The 16,091-nt window shown below is 37.8% G+C and overlaps 1 long non-coding RNA gene across 1 annotated transcript; it reads left to right on the top strand.

Moving 5' to 3' along the window:
- Nucleotides 1-5,729: 5,729 nt before the first annotated feature.
- On the top strand, nt 5,730-12,841 carry LOC109144683. Its single transcript, XR_002045587.3, has 3 exons — nt 5,730-6,234; nt 6,679-6,781; nt 9,316-12,841. It is a non-coding gene; the product is annotated as an uncharacterized LOC109144683 (long non-coding RNA).
- The last annotated feature ends 3,250 nt before the right edge of the window (nt 12,842-16,091 follow it).

Below are 16,091 nucleotides of genomic sequence, written 5' to 3'. Positions count from 1 at the left end.
AGTTTCTCTTGATATTTAAGTTTGGATATGTTAGTGGGTAGACGGCATGAGTCAAATCTGACCGATTTTCAGCATAGCTGTATCAATTCATAGCTGTATCAATAGTTTGCTGCTAATAATCCACAAAATCACCCTTCAGGGGACCTAAGATCTATCTCAGCATTTTTTCTTTTTACATAATTATCATAAATATCATCGTGCTTGTGGTTCAAACACAATCTCTCCTTCAATGGATAAAAGTTACTATACTTATCACACATGGTGCACTAAAAATTAATTACAGTGGAAAAGACCACAAACATTCAACCTACAGTTTACACTTAAAGCAATTGTAAGTGTACATAATTACCATATTGCAAACAGGTAATCAACCATTAAGATGGACTTTTATGGAGAAAGATTTCCTTGAAGCACAGATTATTGTTATAAGGGAATAGAGATTCTTGACTAATGTACACTGCATTCATTAAAAGCCACGAAACTATGATGATTTTCTTCATCTGAGAATCTAATCTCTCCTACTTCCATGAAGAGATTGAAATCAAAACCCTCAAGGAATAAAAAGTTATATATCTAGGAAGCATTGCTGTTGTCCAAGGCAGTGACAACTGCATTATGCTGCTCTAAGGATGCATATTTTCTGCTTACATTTTCTGAAGAGAGCTAAACCCCTATTATCTAGCTGACTCAAGGGTCCTTTGAAAAATTCAGGCAATTAAAGTTCATTGTAAGCAAAATATGTTTCTATTTGATTTTTGAAATGGGAGAAGAACAATATGTTCAATTTTCAACAAGCTGACTTTTGGATAATCAAAGCTGAAACAACTGAGATTAGCATCTATCTCCAAGTTGTGTTGAGCTTGTTTTGTTTGGTTTTTTGTTTGTTTGTTTTTAAAAGCATTGAGATTCATTATTTCTCTCATCTTTTGAATTGGGATTTCCCGGTTCTCTGTTCTCTTGAGACAGGACAACAGTGTATTGCATACTCCTCACTACATTTCTTTCTATTACAATCTGCTTTAAACAGACAGAAAAATCACAGACAAACCTGGTATGATTTGCAGGTAAAAGGGAATGAATGATAAAATTTGATTATTTCATTTTCTGCTGGCATTTTTTATAGCAATGATGTAGTGTCTCTCCATTTTGTTTCATATTATTCTCAAGTACAATTTTTCTAAGGTAACTGCACACCTCAACAGTTTGTCTTGGGGTGACTTTATGATGTGTATCCCCTGTTGCTGCCCTATGCCCAGAAATCAGTCCTGTGCCTTTCTGTGCCTTTAAACTGAGCCTGAGAGGGGGGAGAGAAAAAACCGAGCGAACTTTTCAAAGCAGTTGTTCAAGGACACAGATATACATTCCTCTGCTTCTGCAGCAGCAAGAGCAGAGGAAACACCCTTCTTGCTTTTCAGCCAGCTTTCAGCTCCTCTTCTCTGGAGGGAGATGGAGAATTGAACTTTGTTTTCCTGGGACTTTGGTTATTCCCTTCTTCTCTTCTGGACTGTTTCAACAGCATCAGAATACACCACGAGAATTTTCCACCAAGGCCCTGGAGGTGGGCCCACACTGACCCAGCTCTGAGGAGGAGGAGAGAGACCACACCTACAGAAGGACTCTGAAATCTTCCCAGGTTTCTCCACAGCGAGAGGTTTTATCATTTAGCATTATTATCCTTTTCCTGTGTGTTTGTTAAATTAATAGTTTTTATCTCTTTCACTTTCCTCTGAGGAAAATTTCTTTTTTTCCCAAACCTGGTGGGGGAGGGTGGTTGTAAAATATTAGAGGATATTTTCCTCCAAATTTGTCCAAACTGGCACACAGTTACTTGTAAAAGAGTTAGAACTTAACAAATCATATAACTACAATTTTTAATGTAGTTTTCTGCTAAATTTAAATGTTGTGATGGCTTTTAATTTGCTTAATTTGATCAACTTTCATCTAAAAACCTGAGTGCTTTCAGTGATCTGCAGTTTCAATTATTCCTCCTTCTACTAGGAAGTTACAATATAAGAATAGATTTTGCTGAAATCTAGTCACAGGTGTTTAAGATTATGACTGGGGGAAGCTTCCTTGCAGGTAAAAAGAAATAATTTTTACTAGTTCTGAGAAATGCAAAATTTACATGCATACAGATATATATACCTTTATGTACATACAGAGAACAACTTTACCTAGTCACAAGCTTTCTTGTTCTCATGTCTGAGTCTGGACCTTCCCAGCTCATGAGGAACCTATCTCATCTATATGGATCTTGCCCTCACCCTTCCTGCCTTCCCCTGTAGCTATGCCAGTGGGGGCACAAGGTAATTATTTTCAGAGTTGGTATGAGGAAATGAGGCAGGTTGGCCAGCGGCCAAACTCTTGTCAGAGATGCCTAAATTGCAGGCAACAACCATGACTTTCTGGGTTGCACCATCTGCTCTCTGATGTCACCTTCTACAGTAAATTCCCCAAGAAAGCATCCAAAAGCCCTCCTGACCTTGCCAAGGGCAGCATCCTGCTGGTTCCTGTATGCAGGAATCCACTTTTACTGAATTGTCCACAGTCACTACCAGGTCCTGACTCCAGAATTACCTCCTTTCTTCTCACCTCAACCTTCCCACTGGAAATATTTTAAAATAACTGTTTTCATTAAATGTACTAAGGTTGATCTTGAGCTAATCTTCTGAAGTGATGTTTTGCAGAGTTATCACAGATGACAATTAGTAGAATTTAATACTGTAAAACACATCAAAATGTAGAAGATAGATGTCAAGAAGGATTGGAGTAGCCACTTCTGGTCTTCCACCTTCAAAGTCTTTGTTGCTGTTTAATCGCTTTAGTTTTCCTTGTTTTTTCTCACAGGATGAAAAAGACTTTTAACACATTTTTGAGATATTTTAAAGGTCCAAAGCATGATTCTCTGTCTAGATGACATTAGCAGTTACCGAAGAGCACTACTTTGTTTAGAATAGTGGTATCTGGGGACAAAAAAGAAGTGGGATGGGGAAAAGGCAGTGTCTCAAATAGTCAAGCACTTTTCAGCCCTAATAGATTTAAAGATGCCCCCCTCACCACCTCTAATCAGTGGAAACTATGTGGTTACTTCTGAAAACAAAATGTAGGCATTAATGAGAAAAATGCTTCGTAAAATTCATATTTTTCTTTCTTATACCTACCATTTAACTTACTGCAATAGAGCCAGCGTATGTAAAACTTTGTCTTTTATTTCGATTAATAAACCTATCATAAGGACATAAAAGATTGTTGTCCAGGAAAAGGCCACATGCCTCAGTAAGACTGCATCCTTTAGATTTATTTTAGCCTCACCTCTCTGCTTTGTAACTGTATCATTTAACCCCTTTGTCCATAAAAATGTCTTTGCTGGCTCTTAAACACATTTATTCTGTTTGCCATCTTATTTCATATGTTGCCAAGTAACAAAGACCACTGAAGCTAAGTAGGTCACCTCAAAGTCTTCCCTTTTCCAAAGAGAATAAATTTAACCTTTTCTTTTTTTTTTTCTTTCCCTCATAAGAGCAAATACTATGAAAATCCAAACCTTTCTTTGACTGCTCTCTCTTACATATTCTCTGAAGCAGGGATATTTTGGGGATGGAAATAGAATCAGATTTGTTAAAAGACATTAACTAGCACTACTTTTGCATGGAATATGTCTGCATGCCAGTTTTTCCTTTCTTCTTCTTTTTTTTTTTCTCCAGTTATCTGCTTATTTCACGTGATGTTTTGATTTGTGATCTTTTTCAGCAGCCTTTTGTTTTAGCTTTGATGGCTTTAAGATGGCTTTGATGGCTTTATTTTCCCAATAAAATATATCTCACGCTCATGAACTTCATGATGATAATATGTATCATATAATAGTCTCTTTTTATGGTCAGTACTAATTTCAGACAAAAAAATATAGAATTCTGGTTTTTAAATTTAATTATTGACATTGAGAAAAATGTATAGGCAAGACTACCAACCTATTGCTCTTGCTTTGGTATTAGCCTAAGGAAAAAGCATTTGACAATTCTCTAACGTTTGGTTAAGGTAGGGAGAAGATTTTACAGTAAACAATTGTTATGATTTGTCCCTGGCAAAGGCTCCTGGGTTCATTAGTGTCACTCTTTTCAGTGACTGTGGCTGTTTGTGGGACCTCATTTGCCCTGAGGAAAGGAGCCAGCTAGGGATTGTACAGACAATAGGCAATAAGCTGAATTAGTTGTTTTGGAGTTGGTTATTGTTCCATAGGAAAGAGTTAAAGAATGCGTGAGAAGGAAGTGGCAGTCAGAAGGCAGACGTAAGAATTATTCTGGTGGTGTTAGTCCAACCACAACTGCCCACTCATCTGGGGGTGCTGATGAGTAGGGTGGCAGATGGAGCAAGTCCAGCATGGCTACAGCACTCGTGCCCTGCCCCATGTGCTCAGCTTGATGTTCTGTGGGGCCCATGCCATTGCAGAGAAGAGGTATCCTGCAACCATTCCCTGATGCTGACAGATCTCAAGGGATCATCTTACTCATCATCGCTGTCAGGCCAACTTGTGACACCCATGTTTTGCCATCTCCTGCTTATACTGTTCAACCATCCTGGACTCTAGTCTGGATGGCACAATCATTCTACCTTTAAGAAAAAAAAATTAGAAAGTAGTTTTTCACTTGGCACTATTGAGCTCCATCTTCAAAAGCCTTTGCAATACAGGACAGCTTACTGCTTTGAAATGAACATCCCAAATTACCTGACCTGCTTTGCTACTTAATGTTCTTTAACATCTTTCCAGTCATTCTAATGAGAGTGGGCAGTTTTGTATATGGAAATTTTAAGCTCAGGATTTTAAACGTGTCTTTTGCTAATATTAGTTGAACTCAGAGCTATTTAAAACCAGAGGACAAGGGGAGATACAGTGGTTATTAGAAAAGATCCTCCTTACTACCTCTATTTGTTGTCATATTTGTGGATGTCTTTTCATGTTCTAATAGAATTAAAGCTATCATTAATAATTGAAATTATAAATGTGGCTTAGTGAGTAGATAAATGTTAATCCTTGAAGTAGTTTCTCTGAATAATTTCTTTGACAAACTCCTCTCTACAACTACCTAAAAGAAGGCTGTAGTGAAGTGGCTGTCGGTCTCTTCTCCCAAGTAACAAGTGACGGGACGAAAAGGAATTACCTCAAGTTGTACCAGGAAAGCTTTAGATTGGATATTAGGGAAAATTTCTTCACCCAAAGGGCTGTCAAGCACTGGAACAGGCTGCCCAGGGAAGTGCTTGAGTCCCCATCTCTGGAGGCATTACAAGGACATGGCACTGTAGATGTGGAACTTAGGGACATGGATTAGTGGTGGTCTTTGCAGTGTTGGGTATATGGTTAGACTCAATGACCTCTTCCATCCTAAATGCTTCTGTGATTCTATGAATGCAAAGAGGATTTCAAACATGGTGCTTATCAAATGAAAATGCTTTTTTACCATTCTGTTGGCAGGGTTTTAGATTACTTAGGGGGATTCACAGTTATGGTGAGGAAATAGGGAAAAGGAAAATGTCTTGAGTTTTTCATAGCTTTTATAAGCAAGTAAAAATGAGAAACCTATGTTGGTGATGTGTTCTAATGGGAAAGATGAAATAAAAGATCTAATACAAGGTCAAATAAATTGAAGGATAGGTATTTTTTTTTTACTTACTGAATCGAAAAAATCTTTAAATTAATAAATTCTTTTTGCTTCTTCCCTCACTTGTCCCCCAAACCAATCAGAAACCACAGAATATTATCAGCTAAATAAGGGAAACAGTTAATTGCATCTCCTTTGTGTCCTGTGTTTTGTGATGTTCCTTCTGTTAGTCTCTGCTGGCCAAAGAATCAGTGAGGTGGTGTCTAGCATGTAACAAAATTACTGGAGGACTCAGGGGCTTACCTGAAATGACATTTATCTCATTGTTTTTAGCTGACTAGATTTCAGCTAGAAAGAATCCACTTAAATGTATTTAGTTCTCTCGGTATTTGAAGCCCAAGGTCTCATTCGCTGAAAATTTTTTGATGCAACACTATAACATGACTTTTTGTTACACTAATTATTTCCTTCCAGCTGTTACAAGAGCAGCTGCTGTATATTGCACACACAAAGCAGCAGCAAAGGTGCAGCCTTTCTCGTTATCTTCTGCTGATGTTTCTACTACCTCCAGGCCTAAGTTCCATTTCTGACACCCCCGTGGGACCTGCTAAAAATGGATACAACAAGGAGGAAAATTCAGGTAAGCATAAAAGCTACCCTTCACCAGCTTTTCTGCAGCACTTGCCGAAACAGTTTGACAGTGTGATACAACTTGCCTTTGGTACAAAAAGGGAGGAACAAATTAATCATTTTAAATTTATATTTTGCCAAGGATCCTTCTCTGGCTCTGCACAGAGGCTATCATAGAGGTGTAATAGCTACAGGCTGCTTTTGAGAGTAGTCTTCATGACAGCAATCCTAGGCTTCCTGACCCGCATATTGCCATGCACAGTCCTGTATTTCAGTAAGATCTGTTGCACCCACGCTGCACACCAGCCAAGATAACACTACCAATGACCACGATCCCATCTTGTTCTTCCGTGGGCCAAAGCACTCTGGCAGCCTGTATCCGTATCACAACTCAGATCTTCAGCATCCTCACCTATTTTGGTGCTTCATTCATAGCTCATATTTTTTGACACAGGGTGAGTGAAAAGAAGGCTCATGAAGCTGGCCCAAAGATTTGACAGATACCCCAGTGGGGAAGCCACAGTTTTTGGGACCACTCTTGTGATCATATACACAAGGTATGAGCTCACCACTAAAACCATGTCACTGTGACTGACACAAGTCAGTTCATTCTGCTGGTTGTTATTACACTAAGAGTATGACAAAGTGACTATTGTTTGATGCCAGTTAAAACAGCCTCTCCCTAAAGAATGATGGTTTCATGGCTATGAAGGGCAAGAATCCCCACCTCTTAATTGTGGGATGATGTGGATTTTTAGAAGACATATAGAAGAGAAGTGGGCAGATAACGTTTCAAAAAAAAGAATGAACATGCATGACAATTTATGTCTCTACAGTGTATCAGCATCATGTATCTAACAGAGTATCCTTCCTGGCACAGAAAAAAAATAAAAAAGGAGGGGGGTCAAATGGTCATATTTGGATATTATAAATTAGTGATCCAATCTTTTGACAAGAGCTGTTAAAATATTAATGGTATTGTGGATCAATCTTTGCCTAGAAGGCAGCTGTTGACATGTCTGAAAGCATCTGTCACACTGTGTTGGGGTCCATCCCAATCTTTTGGTAGAAGAGCTGACTTAGTTATGATGCAGGGAGGGAATGTGATTGCTCTGGGAGCAGTCGTCTGGAAAGGCACCACAGTACTTTTAATGCAGGTCAGCACTGGTATAAGAGGCAGCCATGTGGCATGGCTCAGATGTCCATACAGGAAAACCAACCTTTACATCATAGCTCCCTGCTGAATTTTCAAACAGGTTGTAAAAGTTATTGGAAAATACTGGTCTTAGGTTTCTTTCTTCTTCATAGATAAGGAAAGTAAAACGTTTGAGAAAATGTATCTCATAATCTTCAGGGTGCAGCACAAACATTGCATGGACATGCTTTCAGCAAGTAGTCAAACACAGAAGAATGGACCACATAAGGATGATGGAAATTTGGTTTTTTGGGGTTTTTTAACATCCTTTTCTCTCCCTCATGCCAGAACTCCCCTTACTTTCCAGCACCAGCAAAATTTAATAGATGGATTTGTCTATATCCAGGCTTGACCATACTCTTGAACACATAGGCTATTTTAGATAAAGGGTATTTTATGAGGCTATGTTAGATAAAGGTGATGAGAAAATGAATTCCACAGTACATATTATAACATGAGTTTTTTTCATGTTTTCAACTTGTGTCACAAGACATGTAAAGTTATCACAAGAACAGATCATATAACAGTTTTAGCAGGCATACAGTGGTACAACGGAACACAGAGTGATATTCCACTTTGCTTAAACTCTTAAATTGGTAGCCATGAGTTACCACTGCTTTTTGAGTACACAGTCTTTCATTGCCAAATCTGAAAGCCTTTCAACAGCATGGGCGATGATGATATCATTTTTCTATAGAATATAGAAATTATATGTAGAGAGGTTAAGTAACTTATATGATAGACTTAGAGGTGTAGTTGGCAATAGAACTCATACCTTGAAGCAGCACGGCCTAATTGGGTTTGGAGTGTTGTAAAAGTGTCAGTTAGAGAAAGGTTTTACTTGAGGCTTGCCTCTTAATCCCACGTGAATCTAGAAAGCTTCAGCACTTTATATGGATCAAGCCTATGGTCGTACTAATCCACCAGCCTTAAAAATTTAATTTGTAAGCAAGATCAACTTTATCACTTCAGCATGCTCAAGCAGCTCAAATCAGAGTGAGCATGGTTTTAACATAAAGTCCCTAGCAACGCAAGTTAAAGGCTTGTAATATTAAATAATTCATGTTTAAATTAAGCCCTCAGAATTCGTATGTCACCTCAGTGTTTGCTGTAAGTATTCTGCCTGTGGTATAGTGACAAACCTACCCTATTTTATACTGATATTTTCCATTCCCCTCTATGAGATAGAATCAGAACTACTGAACAATAACTATAATCTCTGTATTAATAATTAGGAAAAAATCGGTTTTACTTTAACAATTTGGGAGATCCAACAAGGTTGTTGCATGAGATTCTGGTCTTTACAATGCTCTGAATCTTAAAGAAAGCACTTTAAGCTTTCTTTATGCTACATAACTGTAGCTTAAAGTTACACAGTTATGACAAGCAAAACTGGTACTGTACCCTGAAATTTATTGATTTGCTTTGACAACAGACATACATTATAGGTACGTTAAGTACCTCTCTCAACAGCAAGGATAAGTATTTAAAAATTATCCTAAATTTGAGCAAATTTATGTGTTGGAGTATTTTTTTCCTTATAGGCTGAAATGGAAATTTTCAGTTTGTGGCTCATTTGCAGAACAAATTCCTTTTTTGTGCATGAGAAGTAATCAAGGTGCAAGGCATTACCTCCAATTCCAGATGGACATTCCAGCACAACTCAGAGAATAACTTTAAATCATGTGAGCCATGTTCATTCTTCATAGGAGAGTTTTCAGCAATATCCTGTCACAGACTTTCCAAATTATTGAAAATAGATATATTCTACTATTTCTGTATAAATTTTCTTATAGTATCAAGTTTCATGGTAGTTGAGCCTTTCATGGTTGAATCATATATCTGTGAAATACCCATTAAAACTTGCATTAATTCTCATTTTTGACCAATTCACAGGCATTATTTTCCTGGATGACTTCGTATTTGATACACAGCATATTCTGTATTTAGTAAATTCAGCTGATAAGTAATCACATGAACAGACAGCACCGATATTGTATTCTGTCAGCAGAAGAGCCTTCTGCATTTCACTCTTGGGTATTTTTGACTGCTATCACAAAGATGAAGGCTGAGTGACAGAGGTGACTTATCTTGACAAGAGATACTGCTGCTTTGCAGAGGACCACAAGGAGGAAAAACAAGACAATCAAGACAGAAGACTTGATTTACGTCCTGTTGTACATACAGTGCATCTGGAATTATATTTTCCTTTGAAGACTGCTTCAAGCACAGAACTGACAATGAGGTATAATTTATCCACAAGAGAAACAGCAGGGTCAGCATTTCAAAGTAAAATTTAATGTAAGTGTTGAGTGTAGTAACAATAACTGTGCTAGTCACTCATCTGTCTTACCATCCATTACAGAATACACAATATACCAAAATTTATATGTTCTGTATTTAGTATCTGGTCATTATATGTTATATTCAGCCTCCTTGCTCTTTGTACTTGCTTATTCTTTTTCAAATCCCAGAGAGTCTTGGATATTTTGGTTGTCTGTATTTGGAGTGAGACTGCACAATAAGGCACAATAAAATCCCCATGGCATTATTTCCTTAGTGTATAGATGGCCACACAGAAGTCAATAGGTACATTTAATAAAGTAAGATCCAATTCATAGGAAAAAAAGGATTATTTCTCTATATAAATTACTCCTATAATGGTCATTGATTTCCATTGTCTTAATTTCCAGGAAGATTCTGTACAATTTGATCTATACTCTGCAATCCTACTTGACTTATATAAAACTTCTGAATGAGGTCTTTCTTTCAATAGTCAGGACAATATCCTACAGACCAGTATTAAGAAAGAAAGACAAAACAACATTTTTCCTAGCCTGTGGGCTCCTCTTTTTCATTGTCTGAACAAAAGGAGAAAAAATATTTCTAGTATAAAGAAGGCTTAAGTTAAATTGCATTAGAATTGAACATTTTAAAGCAATATGTAGCTCATGGACAAAATTAAATAATTTAGTAAATCAGAACTCTAAAGTAACAATTTGAACATTAAAAAAATAATATTCATTTGAGCTTCTTCTTTAAAACATTTCTCTTACAGTATAAAAGGTAATCTTAGGTCCACTTAACACCTGAAAGACAAGTAGTTTTAATTATGCATATGATGCAAAAGAATCAATTAAGCAACAGAGTAATTGTAATATGACTAAGGTCAAATAAGCAAGACAGCAGCAGAATAACAAATAGAACTCCTTTTCCTTCTGTAGTATCTATACATAAATGAGATGGAAATTAAAAAGTAATTACGAGAAATATATTGAATTTGTATTCCTAATAGACTACAGGGTTTTGGCTTTCTTTTCTATGCTCTGGCAGGGCCCAGGGGACTCATACACATTTGCTGGTAGGTGCAGGAGGTTGCTCAGCTGCAATTCATTGATCTGTGTACCACAGGTTGCAATTGTTCTGTAATTATGCTTTTTATTCTGAAAGCATGGCTCATCATGCTTTGGCTTACTGAGACACACATTTGAGATTTGATAGAAGAAACTGTGCTTTACAGTATACAATATGTGTGCAAATAAGCAACAATTTCATGTGTGGAAAAATATCACACAGCTTTAAAACTGGCCGGTGGTTTGCCTTGCCTTATTCTTGACCAACATTCTAAAACTGAAACAAATAAAACTTTGCAATTAACTTCTTTTTTTTTTTTTAATTATGAGGTGAAATCAGGGCTGAAGTTTAAGTTTTCTCATTTAATGGACCAAATTCACATAAAATGTCCATTATATTTTTGTATTTACAGAAGAGAACAGTGCAACACTAATCTACCTGGAGCTACCTTGTGTACTCATAACAATGTCATTTCTATATATAGTTTAGTACACATAAATAGAATTTAGCAGAATATCACAGTCATATGCTTGATTATAGATGATGAATGGTAACTTCCACCAGGTATTCTTTGCTACACATACTTTAGCTTTCAGGCAGATAATCTGCTTTCAGGCAGGAATGGCAATGAATAGTGAGCATTATCAGGTTTTATGTCCTTTTCTGGTTTAAAATGCTGTCATAAGGGATTCCAGGCCCTGTTATAACTATCCACACCATGGATATCACCTTCTCCTGCCCCCGCTGCTTTAATTCTTTTGGAAAAATCAGTTGCCATCAATTAAGTGTATTGAAGGAAGCAAGGCAAAGGAGAAAATAGGAAAATAACTACTTTCCATACTTTTTGGCTTCCAGCTGGGATAACCCAGAAAACGGGGTTTTTTTAAAATGTAAAAAAGTTGTATGAGAAAAATTTTTTCACATTCTTATTTTTCTTTTTTTTCTCAGTCAAATGCAGAAAAAGAAGATGAAGTGTAAAACTGAACTTAAATATAAACCTTTTTTTTCATTTTCAGTTGAAAAGAATTGTGTTATGTTCTAAAAATATTATTCAAAATGAAATGCTCATATCGAACAGTCTAAATAGAAATGTATACAATTTCATAAATTACTTTTCCACATGGAAAACTTCAGTGTATATTAGCAATTAGCATTTAAGCCTCTAGTCTGGATGTGGCCCAGTGTCTGGATCTGCTAGAGACTCCACTAAAGAATTATTTTCCTTGGGTGGGAACTGCTGCATTTTGTGTATATGCCCATCATGTGCATCTGGGTGCTTGCAGGAGAGTTGAAAACTCCTCCCATCCCTTTACAACTATTTTGTGAGCAGAGCCTTGCAGTTCCAAATGCAGTGCAGTTACGAACAAGGGCTAAATAACACAATTTAACCATGTTTGCCTCAGAGGAAAAAGTAAAAGAAATAAATCTACATGCAGTAAACTGCAAATTCATAGGGAATTTACAAAAGCAAAAAAAATAACAAAATTATTATAATTGGACTGGTAACAAGGTCCACATTGTCATTATATGAAAGGTGCATCTTTGGAGGAGATGCAATGTCTTGCACGAAAAACAGCTATATCATCCAGTATGACACTGCTGAGATATCACCGTGGCCTAGACAGGGTAGATCATCAACAATTACACGATGCTGCAATTTTCTGAAGTTCTTTAATTAAAATGTATTCATCTTGTTATTTAAAGGATTCTAGTGTCAAAGACCTTAGAAAGTGAAAAACTGTGATAGACTTACAAAATGTGCTGTTAGAAGGGGAGATAATTCTGAGGAGATAAAATTTTAAATTCTGAAATATTAATGCATTATTGAATATGATTATTGTACTATTTGAAACGTGAAAGATTGGTTTAGGGATTACAAGACTAATAATATTTTATAATTATTTTATCAGTTTATTATTTTTATAATAATATTTTAGAACTCTTTCTTTTGCTAGCATCTGATAGAAGAAAATTATCTGTTGCTTTTCATGTCATGAAAGACTATGAAATGCCCCAAGATGTGGCAAATTTCTGTTCAGAAAAAGTAGAATAAACTAAGCATAAAGTTTGGACTGCGTCCAGCACAGAAACTAATTTTCTTGCATCTCTATTTCTGATTGTAATGCTTTCTAACAGCCAAATGCCAATAATAGATTTTTTTGAGTACTTCTTGTAAATAGAAAGGGTCCAAATTTACATATTTTCATCTTGCAAGCACAGAGCAGTGTACTGCTTTTGGTCAATTTATAGTGCATTTGCTTGTGGAAGTAGTAGGCAGGTGGCCATTACTCTTTGTAATCTAATGTTTTGTTCCATTTGAGAGGAATACCTAGGTAAAGTGGATACTTTAAAAAGGCAGGGAATAAAACTATTAAGAAAAATAATGTTGACTAAAGGATACTGCCTCTGCGTCCTTTTTGGAGCAGTTCCCACTTTGCCCGGTCAGCTCTGGACGCAGCAGGCTGCGGGGGCCAGCCTCCGGAATCCGGGAGACCAGAGGTCTGGCTCGTGGGTCCTTCCACAGGACCGCGGCAATAGAGGCAGGTGGTGGAAGAAGGAAGCAGGCTCAATTGTGGATGAAGTCCAGAAGGTTTATTGTGTCTCCGAACAGGGGACCTCGCCCCCCGGGGGTGCCCAGCAATGAGCAACCCTGAGCCCGCCTGCCAGGGGTCTTATGGGGGAGTGGCGACAGGGGAGGGATGACCACGGCATCGAATCAGGGAAGGAGTAGGACGGGTCTGCGGGATGAGGGACACACAAGGGAACCTATCTTGGGAAAGGAAGGGAGGGATCCTCCCCCCCAAGACCAATCACTCGACGCCCCTGCCAGAACTTTCTAGAAGCTTGGGAGGGGTGCCGGAGCGATTGGCAGGGGTCTGGGAGGAGACAAATAGAGAAAGCAGGGTTATGAACACGAAACCAGGCGGGTATAAACTGGGCTGGTACAGTAACACGAAACCCAGAGGGGAGACCCGGACTGAACCAAACAAGACACACTCCCACAAGATACCAGTGAATTTCTGAATGTGTCATATTTTTCCAATAGATTTCTTTGTATCTGGAATTAGATGGCTGTAGAGAGAAATTAGGATTAAGCTTTATGATTAGCAAAAGAACCCTTAGTACAATTTCAAAAAAGTTAATGGTGCTAGCAGGGAAGAAAAAGTTTCATGAACCAAGTATACAGATGCATGCTGTGATAACCCTTAGGGGGCTAGTTCTCATTCAACAGAATTTGGCTGCTCCAAGGGAGACTAGTATGGATCAAAAAGCTATTTAAGTCAATCAGAATGTTTCTAGTCACTCAATGGGAATTAATCAAGTCTGTGGGAATCCAAACAAGTAGACACGTATGTTTTGATGTGTGCTGCAAACTCCTACTGAAATCTCCACGAATCTCTACCACTGAAGTAAGACAGAAAATCAGTAATGTTTAATTCAAGATGTGAACTGCAGTTTGTGAAAGCCTGACTTTTTTTTTTTTTTTTTTTTTAATCTTTTTTTACTGGGCACAGGAGAGAATATCTGTTTCCTCAGAAATAAAGTACATGAAAATCACTCTAATACCTGTGTTTTGTATTGTGCTGAAATAGACATGGGGATATTCAAATAGCAAATCTGTGACTATAATTTGATTAATTAATTTATTTCCTTAAGAAATTATTAAACCACCAGCAGTGACATGCCCAAATGTTATGGTTATGACCAAGGTCAATTATGTCATTTGAGGTGAGTGCTGCTGTGAGTCCTGCGCCCTTGGGCCCCCTTGCCACATGGTCCAGATGCTGTGACTGCCATTGGCATGGTGCTCTCAGGTCTCAGCACAGAAGAGGTGATGATACAGGGTCGTGGAGAAGCTGTCCACACATCAGTTTAAGCCACCCAAAATACGGCAGCAGAAGTAAAAGGTAGGAAATATGACTTATACGAAAGATTATCTGAGATCTTTGTGGAGAGAGCAATTTCAATCATATGAGTTCAATGGAGTGTGAGACCTCTAAGAGCAGGCATAACTCCTATAGGAATATAGACATAAAGTGTCCCTTTGGAAAAGAGTTTAGTCTGGTTCTTTTCAAATTGCTTTCTCTACACATATAAATGACTGTGCTTATGAGGAGACTGGCTACATGGTGATGGGTGTGCCAGTAGGGCGAGAGATACTGTGAAGAACAGACCAAGCAGTGCCTGCTCCCTGTTTCATCCTCAGCACTGGGAAGCTATGAACTGTTTTCCAGAGACCAGACATTAGGTCAGTGACGGGATGAGAAAAAACACCCTCAAGACCACTCAATGTAAAAGGTGCAACCCACTGTATACCCATGGTATATTGTTTGTGCAGAAGCCTTTGCAGCGATGTATAAAACTCCATGTTATGTCAAACATGTATCTGTAACTTTGGTGTGATCTTAGAGTTTTTCTCCTGTATCTTCAGGTTAATCATTTGCTGTGTCTTGCATTTGTGTGAACAATTATTTTTGCTCTGGCTGCATAACTGCTCACTTCCTTCTCTTATGTTATCCAGCACTGCGAATTTAATTACTCCTCATCTTGAAGTAACTTCTGATTTATCCTGTTAGCTTTGCTTCAGGGTGGTCCCTCATGAGCTTAAAAGTGTATGGATTCAACTACCTCCATAGCATCACTGTAATGCCACATCAAGTAATTCAGTAGCGTAGGCAATGCTTGACTGTATAACACAGTTGCATATTTAAAGAATAATATTAATTCAATACTTTTTGTTGCTGTGTGAGGAATTTGTATTTCCCTTCTATCTGAATGAGTTCAGAGAATTTTTTATTATTATTTTTGTTTAACGGAAAACAAAGCATGCAAATCCAGTTGCTACTCAGTATTCATTCCAGGAAAAGATGAGGCAGTGAACTGGATTGAATAGGAAAGGAGCAAGCATGTGTTATGTGCATGTTGGGATACCAGAGGTTCATTCCCTCAAGACAAACTGAATTCTCTTGCTTTTCAGTGAGTCAATACAGTAATTGTGCACTGCCCTCAGGGTATGCAATGCTCTGCTCATTGGGGCAGAAATAATTTTTTTCATTCATATTATTCTTAGCAACCCTCTTTGTTATCCTCTCAAAGGGAGTCACCCCTGGGCATCACTGGGAACAGGACTATGCAGCTGGATGAGTACTGTTCTACCAAACACAAGAAATAGCAACACTTGTTCCAAAAATAATAGGGCACCTTAAAAGAATGTGAAACAGCCAATCTTTTCTAAAATATTATGACTCCAGGAGCTGGGTTGGCATAATGCACAGAGCCAGTGACTTGTAGAACTGTAAAGAACCTCACAGTGAAAT

Source organism: Corvus cornix, chromosome 2, assembly GCF_000738735.6.
Source record: "Corvus cornix cornix isolate S_Up_H32 chromosome 2, ASM73873v5, whole genome shotgun sequence".
NCBI lineage: Eukaryota > Metazoa > Chordata > Aves > Passeriformes > Corvidae > Corvus > Corvus cornix.
Note: the sequence above shows the minus strand (reverse complement) of the source record. Positions and strands in the feature narration are given on the sequence as shown.